Source organism: Epinephelus fuscoguttatus, linkage group LG12, assembly GCF_011397635.1.
Source record: "Epinephelus fuscoguttatus linkage group LG12, E.fuscoguttatus.final_Chr_v1".
NCBI lineage: Eukaryota > Metazoa > Chordata > Actinopteri > Perciformes > Serranidae > Epinephelus > Epinephelus fuscoguttatus.
The window spans coordinates 28663927-28676870 of NC_064763.1; the positions used below are offsets into that span (position 1 = coordinate 28663927).

General features: G+C 41.7%; 1 protein-coding gene across 1 annotated transcript in view; it reads left to right on the forward strand.

Annotated features, from left to right (window-relative positions):
* Positions 1-2618: 2618 nt before the first annotated feature.
* The window catches only part of LOC125898217 (protocadherin-16-like), a 94351-nt gene continuing 84025 nt past the window's right edge, over positions 2619-12944 (forward strand). The window contains exon 1 of the mRNA XM_049591956.1: positions 2619-3175. The gene's annotated coding sequence lies outside the window, so the exon portion shown is untranslated. The remainder of the gene's footprint in view (positions 3176-12944) is intronic.

Here is a 12944-nt window from a genome sequence, read left to right on the forward strand (position 1 = left end):
GTTCAGTCAGGAGGTGAGAATCAAAGGGTGAGAGTAGGAGTTGGATTACACTTTGTATCCGCTGGTAATCTTATCCAACACATGCCATCATCCTAAAAAAAATAAAATTTAACTGGCTGTGATAAGAAGGGCAAATACTTTACTGATAGTTAACATCTCAGAAAATGAAAAGAAAAACATAGGTAATAGTGTATTTAGAGCTTTGAATAGCTGAGTGAATGGAATTGTAAGAGTAGGTTGTTTTAAGCAGGAAAATGTTGCTGGATTTTTGACTAGCATATTTTGTTTTATTTACTCAATAATGAAAAGGATTTTAATTGTAGAGGTGATATACAGCCTCCACAAAAAATTCTATTAAATCACGGAAAGAGCACAACATATCATTATTTACTTTGTGCAAACCCATTTAATTTTAGGAAACTAACTGCACTTTAAACCTGCTTGCAGCTCCTCTGGGATTTGATTTTATACTTTGTTCATTTTAAGAGGTACCACATGACACTAATACTGCCATGACTGATGGTTCAATCCCCAAGAGACCACTGTCACAATGTGGGGAAACAGGGACTTTATGTTTGTTTGTCTTTCATACATCATTGCCTTTTGCATTCACCACTAACCAAACAATCTTTGATGTAAAACAGGTCTCCTGCTGAGTCAAATGAGCCTGAACCCACAGTGTCTGGCCATCATGTCATGGGCAGTGTATGTAAATGTAGACATTTAGTGGTAACAATGTAAATGCACCATTCGCCTCCCCTGACTGCAACATACACTCATAGGGCATGTAGTCTCCCAGAGCAAGAGAAGATGGATTGATTGCTGTCCTTGGCCACCGCCTCCAACACTGCATCCACAGACCCCTCTCCATGTTCACACCTCCCACCTCCACACCGTCTCTCCCTCTTCCACACCACCTCTCTTGTTCTGCTTCAGGGATGCAGGCGGAGGTTTGACCTAAAATCCGGGGGTGATGAATGACTCCCATCTTGCTGATGCTAGCAGTCGAAAGGGTGTGTGTGTGTGTCTGAACCTCAGCCCAGCCCGCTCTGCTGCTTCCTCTCTCAGGTTATAGTCTTAAAGGGACAGTTCACACCAAAATCAAAAATACATATATATCCCCTTACCTGTAGTGCTGTTTATCAGTCTAGATTGTTTTGATGTGAGTTGGGGTGAGCTTTGGAGATATGGACTGTATGTGGACAAATGTTTGCCTTCTCTCCAGTATAATGGAACTAGACGGCCATTGGCTTGTGGTGCTCTCAAATGCAATGTCTCTTTCCAGAAATCATGACCCGGTCACTCAAGATAATCCACAGACCTTGTTGTGAGCAGTTTCATGCAGGAACTATTTGCTTTGTAGAAGGTTCACAGACGGAAGCGTGAGATAGACGAGAGGCTCGTGCTCATAACAGAGTGAGATGTGAACATTAATGGTGTCCTCCGACGTGGACGCGTAAGCTGGCTCAGCCGTGCTATGTGAACTGGCAGTAGATGCACACTACTTTCTTCACGGTGATACAGTTAGTTCAGTAGAAAGAAAATACTTCCAACATGAAACTGCTCACAACAAGGTCTGTGGATCATCTTAAGTAACTGAGTCATGATTTCTGGAAGGAGACATTGCTGTTGAGTTTCTCAAATGTATTTTTATTTATTATTTATTTGTTTTTGGCGCTTAGAGCAGTGTCTTCTAGTTTTGTTATATTTGAGAGAAGGCAGACATCTCTGCGGCCGATATCTCCAACACTCTGCAACTCACACTTAAACAGTCTAGACTGATAAACAGCACTACAAGTAAGAGGAAAAAAATGTGATTTTGATTTTGGGTTGAACTGTCCCTTTAAGCTTTTAAATCCAGATATTTAAAACCTAATGAAAATGAAATAGCTTGATCCAACTTCAGTAATAAGACCACTTTAAATTACTCCAATACATTTAAATAAAACATGTCTATATCACAGTATTAAATAATATTAAAATAATTACATAGACCTGTGTTATAAAATGTGCAGCTGACAAACGTTTTGAATAAACAGTGCTGCCCATTTTCATACAGATGTCATGAAACATCACACCATATGCTTTGTTATTAGTACCACAAACTAAATGTTTTGTACAAATCTAAGATACAATAACTGATAGAGTAAAAGCACCAGTGTCACCCTCACATCTTTAATATATCATTAGTGTTATTATGATTCTTCAGTAAATATAAAATCATGAGATATAGTATAAAATTGCATAAATGTTCATTGATTTATACGGTTTTGTGAGATGTGTGTGGTGTTCTTGTAAATCATGATACTAATAAGTCCCCACGAAGAAGGGAAATAGAAATGATGCTGTTAATAATGACTCATTTCCATGCATAATGTGCCACGCTGAGCTAAAACCCCTCTTTTGATGGCGCATGGTGCGCTCCTTTGTCTCAAAGACTACTTCCACCAAACGGAGCTGGGGGGCACCAAAGTCTGCTCTCCGATCTCCTCTCTCCTCTCACTCCCCACTGTATTCCACAGCCTCCCTCTCTCTTGTCCCCCCTTTTGTGTAGCTACCCGAATAAATTAGCAACCCAAGTCGGTGTAGGGAGGAGGAGGAGGAGGAGGAGAGTAGGGGGGCTGGGCCTTGTGGCGGAGGAGTCGGCTTTCAGTCGGTGAGGTGCACGGTGCCCTGAAGCGGCTCTGTCTCAGCGCATACACACACACGCTTACACACACACACACCGTGTCTGAGTGACTGGATGCTGAGAGGGAGAAAAAGAGGAGAGAAACGTTTAACATCAGCGAGAGAGCGGGCAGAGCACTGCAGGGCCACAGACGACTCCTTTTCTTCTGCAGACTGCAAAGAAACCGTAGAGCTTTCCAGCTGATCCAAACGCGCTCACCTGACACGGGAACCGACACGCAGTGAGACCCTTCGCTGGAGGAGTAAACCAACCCACCGGTCTGCCGGATTAGAGAAATCTGTGGAATTGGCTCAATTGTCATTTTTGTGGATATTATGTGAAAACAAAAAAAGCCCAGTCCAGCTGGCCAGCACGGCTCCATTCAAGATTTTGTCCTGGTGGATTGTCTGTCGTTGAGGGGGAATTGGAAACCCGTTTGCATACTAATCAGTTTTGGAGGGGGTATCCAGAGCGCACATCTAGAGCTGCGGAGTGGGTCAGATGAATGTAAGTGACAGTTCCTTTTATTCCCATCCTCTGTGTTCACTGATGCATCTGATCAGGAAGGAATGAAGGGAGAGAAATTACCTCTGGCTTCTGGTTTTTTACATATAGATGGGTGCACCCTGCATCTGCACCTTGCATGCAAGAGCTGGTAGCTGGTCAGGCTAACTGAGATGTAGGGAGACCATACTACAGGGACTAGGCTACAATAGTGTTACAAGATCAATTTATTTTGATGATGCAGCATAGCCTCATATTGATTATTGATTACCATTCATAGCCAACCAGCTACACAGCCAGGGTGGAAAAAGGGAAAAGAGTGGAGCAGGCACCCTTTGAAATATGCTAAACATGAAAGGGAGGTTAGTTTTCTAGGCCAGCATATAGGCTCATTGTGTCTTATGGGACTGTTTGATGACAGTAAGTCAGTGGTGTCCTTCTCAGGGTTTCCTACACTTTGTTTTGGAGGGAGGACAGAACCACTTAAAGGGAAACACCATGAAGCGCACAAAACGGTCCAGAATACTTTGGACTATTTCCTGGCAAGACCTACTGATGTGACAATGCAGGAATCTAAGACGACTGAGAGGCGTCACTGGTGAAGAGAATTTGAAGTACTTATGCCTTTGAGCAAGGCACTTAAATCATTAGCTGCAGTGGGGTCTGCTCTGCTGATGGTGGTGTACAGCTTTCCACCTTTCTGTATGATTAGGAAAACAGAAGCAGAAAATGGCAGAGGGACTATCTCAGTCGACACTAAAGACCGTATAACATGTTAAACATATAAAAATAAGAACTCCAAGTAGATTTAAGGTAGTTTTAATATCCAGCAAACACATTCTGACAGAATTGTGTTTTTTTAAAACATAAAGTGTATTTATAGCAGCCACTTTTCTCTATATATGTTTACATGGCCAGAAGCTAAAAATGGGAACCCAGGGGCATATTTAAGCACCTAACCACAATAGTTATTCCAGTCATATCTGGTGTCTGCTGGCATCCACAGCTCCTGGTTTTCTGCTGTTTGGAGGGATACGGATCTTTGCATTATTACACTATCCACTTACATGGTCTCATGTGCTCCAGTTCTGCAGCATACTGGCCTCAGCCTCAGCCTCTGGTCTGCATACAACCAGTAAGAGTTTGGTTTCTTGCGGAGTGATGAGGCGTGCAGCAAGACATTTTCTAACAGGAACCATATGGATATCTGTTGGTGTGGCTGCACCCGAGCAGGGCTTATATTTGTACAAACAACTTATAATTACTCACATCGGCTCTTTATAACAGCTCATATACAGGAGCAGGACCGCACCAAACTCTGGATACTTTTCACAAGAGTTTAGTTTAGATTTTCAGAAGATGTGGTTATGAAAACAGGCATTCTTAGTTTAAGCCTAGACAACCATGTTATGGTGGTGTGGCAGCTGAGGTGTCCACCATAACCCCTGACCTCCCTGTGAATGATTCTTCCTCATTTAATAACCAAGAAGAGCTGTTCATTCATGTTATTCCCATCACTACCTGAGTTTCTGACACTGTTAAAGGCGAGCATGTAGAGCCAAAGAGGTCTATTCATTCAGTTCAGTGTCAAGTCTTTTTGTCGAGCTTATCAACAAAGTAAACACTCAGCTGTTTACCTTGCACTTCATGTGCAGCTGAATGGATGAGCATGATACTGACTTTGCCAGGGTCAGGGGCTTGATTCTCATAATGGCTGTGTTCAAGAGCATCTGCTGAAAGACTTTATTGCAGTTTTTGGGAGGAGGTGACTGACTAGTACCCGCTACCGTCCAACCCCCATTCCCTTCATTGTACATTGGATTATTTGGGATGCCTGTTGGCAGCAATGTGGCATTAAACCTGGCTTGGTTTCTGCATCTTATTCTCCTACTACTTGTATTTTGAAAATGCTACATCTGGTATGCAGGCAAATATCGCCAAATCTCTGCTTTAAGCTTTAATCAATTTCGCCTTTTTCAAGATGAAATATAATACCACTATCCACAGTCTTTAAGGATCTTTTTCTGTTTACTCTAATGGTATTACTTTAGGGAATGTCCAAGTTGAGGCTTTATTCTTCAGCAAATCTCAAGCAATCTTGAGAGTTTACTTTAAACTCCGGAGATATACAGTGTAATCAAATTGCGCATTCGCCACCCACATTGACACAGAAATCCCGCTTGTACTGTATACACCGTTGTTCTCTTTGTGGTTCCCACAAAACCCACATTAGAAGAAGATTTGGTATTTTTCCGCCAAGTTTCATTATGTGCATGATTTTATTTCATCCTTTCTCACAAAGTCGATTGTCTGAATTGTTAATTAAGAATACAAAGACACCACACGTACGTGCAATATTGCAGAGAAAGCTGTAGAGAATGACAGATGTGGTGTAATATCTGCTTCAGCTCATCAACCCAAATCATGGAGTGTTGCCAGCAGAGAAAGAGAGTGAGGGGAGAAACAGAAAGCATCTTCCCACCCAAATGTTGCAGCTCAAACAAGAATCTGTCTAATTGTATCCCAACTGTTTTTTTTCCTGGGTTTTGTTTTTTGTGCATGGGAAATCAGCCTCTGAGTACAAATATCGGAAAGTGACTCAGAGACTCCCTCCCTCCCTCCCTCTCTCTCTCTCTCTCTCTCTCTCTCTCTCTCTCTCTCTCTCTCTCTCTCTCACTCACACACACACACACACACACACACACAAGCACAATATGCTCTCATCCACAAGACTAAGCTTACCTCACTCGATGATATTACTACATTCCCTGCACCCCAGCCCTAACTCTTACCACCAAGTGATTTAAATGCTGAATTAGCACCTTTAAATGAGGAGAGGCAATGCAACCATTTGTTCTCACAAGTACGGAAACACAACACACACTCACCACAGTGTTGAATCAGTAGCAGATGACAGCAAACCAAAAAAACTGTAGCTTGTTTTCTCCCTCTCTGGCTCCACAAGTAGCTAGTGGAATTATTTACCCTCCATCTTTCACTCATTGCACGCTGCTGATGCTTGGGGTTTGTGTTGGTGTCTTTATTTACCTCACAGACCTCTGCCTTAGTCATGACATAAACCAGAGACTCAATGTTGAGGGGATTTCTTGTGATTTCTGTTTATTAGGCAGCATGTGAACTATAACCGGTGTTAAGCTGCGGCATTGCACGATGGAGTTGCTTCGATTTCCTGGAAAGCCTCTTCTGTTTGCATCATCCATCCACAGGAGGGCCAGACAGTTATTAATAGCTTGAGTAGTGGAGTCAGAAAATAAGATTTCCATTGATAAGGAATCCCCCTTTGCTGATTGCTCCACATTTCATTAACTGCACCCTCAGGGCCCCTTGGTTGCCATGGCAGCTACAATCGCAAGTCTGCCATCTTGCTGTGATTATAATCGTGAAATTTAATTACATCAGTGTAAAATTTGAGCTGTGTGTGTGCTTACATGCAGGGAAAGTGGTTCCCAAAGTCACACGTGAATTGAAATATGGCTGTGTCAGGTTGGTTCCAGTGACCTTTCCTTTAAGTATATTAATGCATTAGTTGGATTTCTACAACAAGAATCAAAAACTAAACAAAGATAACAGCATCAAGTTGTTATTTCGCAATTTTATTTTGGCTGGCCACCTTCAAAAACATGTTTAAAGTTTCTCAGCATTTGCCATCCTTGCTTGTTTCATTCTTCATTCGTGCTGCTACGACTTAGGGAGATAATGTTTGAATTATGAGGTACAAGTTCATACTTTGCAATGTGTGGTCGTGGAAACGTGTTTATATTAAACAAACTTTGGCAAAATGAATCAGACCCTGATACATAATCGTCCTGAGTCATACTTCATCTTTTAGCTCAGACTGAGGCTTATTTTCTGACAGTGCACTGTAGTCCTTTCCCTGGGGAAATACAGATCTTACCTTCCTGCTTACAGTATGAAGACCCATCTATCTGCTGCTCTGGATAAGATATTACTGTATGACCGCCTCAGCCAATCAAAGGAAATGACTGGACTCTCCTGTCAGACGCAGAGTGATTGACTAGCTGGAGTTTTCAGATGGTGAATTCAATTTTTGTTTGTTCTGAGGCCCAGTTTTGAAGAAACTGCCCTTGTCGTTATTCATGGTCTTTGTCCAGGCAGTAGGGATCCTGTTAGTGTAATGATCAGGTCAGCTGAATGGGAAAGACTACAGACACTGGCTAAATTGAAAAGGAAAAAAAAGCATCTTTACAGAGCGGGACAGTAGGTGCTGCTTTTGGACTTGTTCCACTGTGCTCCAAAAATAACACGTTTCAAATGTCTTTACTTGCTACAGTGTAATCCTCAAATTTGACAAAAGACGTTGATCCACTGGCCGACGTAACCAGGCCAGGCCTGTAAATTTGGCTCTGGGATAATGACTACTGGAAATGGGCTGTTATATTCCTGGAGGAAGCTGCAGATGGAAGTCCTCTAAAGCCTGGTGTTGTCTCGAGTTTCCCCATCCTGTGCTTCTCCAACGTGGGTTGGACCTGTGACACTGGCTCCCGAGTGCCAAAGTGTGGCTAGATCGTCGGAACTCTGGGTTTCTCATTGCTGCAGTAGATGGATGGAAGAAGTGAGTTTGCTCCTGTTCATGCAAGTATGAATGCGAGCAAGTGTGTGGCCTTTGGAAATGCTTGTGTAGTTGATGGAGATGTCTCATCGGGGGGGCAGCTAATGACTATTTCCATCAGCCGTTAATCTCTCAGTTATTTTGTTATCTAACTGTTTAGTCTATAAAATGTCAAAAACCAGCAGGTGTTTGGTATTTTTGCTTGATAAATGTCTTAATTGTTGATTATTCTCTGTCTATCTACTAATCAATGAATCGACAAGTTGTTTCAGCACTGTGTCCTAGTTTGATCTTTCAGATGCCAGCAGAGACATTTCTGCTCGGATCTCTTTATCGATTCCCTCCCGCTGAGAGAGCGACTGGTGCAGGCATGTGTGCAGTATATGCACATATGTTTCTGAATGAAGTGATGTATTAATTTAATTAGTCACAGGAAGAGATAGATGTGGGAATGGCTCTGAGCTCAGATGAATGAAACGTGGTAACTTCTGCCCATCTGGGTGCATGATGGATGAGAAGCGTCTAAGCTCTGAGGCAAGCGGGCCGAGTGGAGAGAGGAAGAGAGAGCCTGTCTGTGTAGAGTCTCATGTGTTTTTAATGAAGTAAGTGAGATGATCTGAGCTTCTGGTAACTTCAAACACTTGCACCGAGCTGAGAGCTGCATGTAGGGCGCCGCAGCTCAGGTAGTGCAACGTGTTATGCAAGTTAAGGGACTCAGAGGCTGGATGTGTGTGGGTGGTGTTAGACGAAAGGAGGGAAAAGAAAAAGTTGGCCAGAGAAAAAGTTTTTTTTTGTTTCTTGACATCTTAGAGATTGAAAGCAGTGGCCTTTAGGAAGATCAAATATATTATTCTGTGTTGTTTGCCATTGATATTTCTGTCAGAGAATCAAAGCGTTATTGATCAGCTCCAAAGTTAATTTTTCATTTGGAGCCTCAAACCCATCTCTGCCTTTTTATCATGATTTCATTCCATCGTTATTAACTGACGACTATTGATGTCTGTTTAACTCTGTAAAGCAAATTAAAACAAAGACAGACAGACTTAATTCCCAGGCTTACCACAAGAAATATAATGGAGTAACATGATACAAAGGCATTCTCTTGGAGAACAGCTGTCGGCGCGCCACTAACCCGAGAGTTGATGGAGAAATTAATAACTAATAAGCTAAGTCTCAGTCCCATATTCTGAGCTGGAGATGAGTAATTACAGGTTTTTGACAATTTCCCTGTCAAACAAAGAAGAATCAAAATCTCAGTTGCTCCCAGTGAAAGTAAGCTCTTCTTTTTGGAAGATACTGAGTGACCTCTTTTCACCCCCCTGTTAGCTGGCAAACTTTTGAACAAAACATCTTATCACTTTGATTAATGTTTATGTGTTTTCTGATACAATAACATGACCTAATATGACTTTCTGCCTGGTTTGCCGTTAGGCCATGCCGCTGGTGGAATGTGGGAAAAGATTAAAGTGTGTGTGTGTTGGTGTGTGTGTGTGTGTCTTTAAGTCACAAGATGGATCCTTGGTCTTCCTTCTCCTGATCCTGTTTTGGCTATCAGCTGAGTGTTATGTCTTTAAGCCTTTCCTCTTTTCGTTCATTAACAAACGCTGTGATTTTTCTGATATCATACTCTGTGTGTGTGTGTGTGTGTGAGTGTGAGTGTGTGCCACATATAGGGACTCATCTCCCATGTGTCCCCACAGCAATCACCACAATGTTAAACATTCATTTTAGAGTTTTAGGTTCTGAATTATAACTGGGTTAAGGTTAGGTTAAAGGTTGGCGTTAGGCAATTGAGGTTAGAATAAACCCCCGGGAATTAATGTAAGTCGACACTGTCTGAGTAGCAAGTGTGTGTAAGTATACTACACAATCATGCTCAGAAAGCAAACAGGTCATTTGGTAAACATTGCAGTCGAAATTTCAAATTAACTCTACAGCGATTATTTGCATAGCGTTCACTAGGGATGCCCAGAGAAAGTTTTTCCCCCTGATCCCGATCCTGATCCGAGTCATTTAATATTAAGTATCTACTGATACTCAGTCCAGTTCTTATACTTCTGTTTTCCTTGATAATATAGCTGCACATTGCACACTTCATGTACTTTAAAGTCATTAAAATGAATCCGGTGGATATGCTTGACAATAAATTAGCTGTATTAAGTGCATTAAGAAAAAAAATCCTTGCAACCAATCTGTATTTTATTGTTTTGTTTTTCTTTGTTTGTTCTTACAAATTAGAAAAGTCCTCAATAGAATAACATATCTCTCTAGCTTTGCTCTGTCCTTTTAAGAGAGTATTCTCCAGTGTTTGTTGCTTTGACTCAGCCTTTTGCCTGAGATACCTGAATAAACCATATTCTGTTCAGTGTTTATTTTCATTGTCTGTACATTAAGCAGATTACACCTGCAGTGGAGTCCAGAGTGTACGTGGTGAAGCACGCACCAAATAACCTATGACAAAAAAAGCAAACTGCAAAAATACTCTCTCACACCGAGCTGAAATAAAACAAGTGCACATAAATGAGGTAAATTTGATAAATGAACAGTCTTATACTGTGTTTTTCTTTCGCTTATTACGTGTGGTGTTTTGCCATGGGCAGGGCTCAGCCCTTGCTTTTACACAGACACGGTGCTCAGTTGCAGAGTTGATGATTGCTGAACTTGTTGCGTTGCTGTGCGTGAAAGCTTCGCGAGTAAAAACACTTGTGTAACAGCTGACGTAAAACAAAGGATCAGCTCAGGCTAGCTCAATATAGCCAATCCGAATTAGTTAAAAAATGCCTCATTCGGCCCCGATGCCAATCTTTGAGATCGGATGGAGACATCCCTAGCCTTGACTTCAGATCCAGACATCCAAATTTAATGATTCATAAGCTCTTTAGCATAAAAACATACTACTTTACCCCACAAAACATACTCACACATAAGAATCACAACCAGAATCACTTTTATTGGCCAAGTATGTGAACACATACACAGACTTTGACTTGCTTACATTGCACTCAATGTACTTACACAAAAATAGACATAACAGCACGAACAAAGCTGGACAAATTAATGTAAAAAATAGACAGGACTATTATGTACACAATATGTACAAGAATAGGTGTTTATATAAATATTACATAAATATAAAAAGCACCATTCATTCATTTTCCGTAACCACTTATCCTGTTGGGGGTTGCGGGGGGCCCGGAGCCTATCCCAGCTGACACTGGGGGGGAGGCGGGGTACACCATGGACAGGTCACCAGACTATCACAGGGCTGACACAGAGACAGACAACCATTCACACTCACATTCACACCTACGGCCAATTTAGAGTCACCAGTTAACCTGCATGTCTTTGGACTGTGCGAGGAAGCCGGAGTATCCGCAGAAAACCCACACTGACACTTGTCAAACATGCAAACTCTGCATAGAGGGGCTCCCCCAGCCCGGGGTTCAAACCAGGAACTCTCTTGCTTTGAGGCGACAATGTCTGAAAACCACAACCATCATGCCACCCTATTAAAAAAAACAAAATGCACCAGTGACCAGAAGATGTTTATATACAATTCAAGTGTTCTGTAGGTTGAAAACTATACAGTTAGTGCAAAGAAATACATACTGAATGAATATATACTGACTGGAAGATTATGTACATTGCTCATGCACGCTGTCCAATAATACTCACATCCAAATAACCAGCTAATAAATAACCATAACTATGTGTGCGCGTTGCATTCTGCACGTTTGTGGAACAGTGCTCTGCCAAATGAAGCCATTAAGTGCTTTGTAATGTCTTCCACATTCAACACAGTTAAGATTATTTCCTGATGTTTAAATACATCCAGTTAATGTTCTGCTTTTCATGAACAGAGCGTTGAATTTGTGTTCTCTTGTCAGATAGAACTCAAAATGCGAATCATGAATAACAAAAAACAGTTTGTTTGAGCCACCATAAGGTTATTTATCTCAGTTTCACCAGTGAGGTAATAATGTTTGACAGAGCCATGGACGTGGCCGGGCTCAACAGCTTGCCCTTGTGGGATATTAAACGTGCTCTGATGGGGAGGGGCGCTGAGTGATGGGAGATGGCAGCTGCTGCTTCACCTTTAAGGATATCTCGCCACATTAATCTTCTTTTTTTGTTTATTTGTTTTTTTTTTGATTATTCTTTGTTTTGTATTATTATCTCACTCTGTCTTGACCTCATATTCTTTGAATTTCCACCCACTTTTTCCTTTTTTTCCCTTTTGAAAGGAGTAGTCAGACACACACACACACACACACACACACACACACACACACACACTCATCAGAGAGACTAACCTCACTGCACATTCACTTGGCAGTGTGGCCTTGAAGGCTGAGAGGTTAGTGAATCACCTCCGGCTGTGTTTTCACTTGCTCCATGCCTTCACGGATGGTCCAGAGGGTACATTATTTATGTGGGTGCATGTGAGTCCTCTGCATGCATGTGTGTGAGTGATTCAGACTCACTCAGACTATGGTTAACTTCTTTATGTTTCTGTCTCTGTCACCGTGGCAATGTTGTTTTTAAGGAAACCTCATTCAGAATCAAACTTTTCTTCTACATCTCTTTCCTCTGCTCCTCCCTTCTCTGGCTGTGTCGTTGTCTTTCTCTTTCTGGCCTGTCGGGCAGTAAAATCTAGGACGTTCTGTCACAGGGGACCTGGTGCAGTTTGTAAGTATGTGTGTGACTGTATTCCAGCTTGACATCCTCTGTGTGGGTAAATAAACAAATCTGAGTCATCACACCAGCTTTGAATTGTCATGCTGTTTCTGCAGAGTTTAGGAGTCTTTTGCGGTTATTTTTCCCCCAACTAATATCCCAGTGGACTTGAGTAAGAATGTTCGTGGAGAGATGCAAAAATATAAGTGTAACGTGCCTAACTTAAAGTTTTGTTGCAGCAGCATAGTGAATTGAGACTGATCTGACAACTTCAACCGCTCCTTGACCTGTAACAGTGTTCAACTACAGACTGAATTAGTCAAATATAGCTCACTAATAAATTTAGAAGCACAATGATGGTTCTCTTGCAGGCTAAGAATGGGATGCAACATATCAAAAATTATCTTATTGAATAGTATCTTAACTAGCATTGACCCCAACATGAGGACACATAATGTTCAACTGGGGTTGGTGTTTTATGACTGAGAATAAAACAAACCTTAT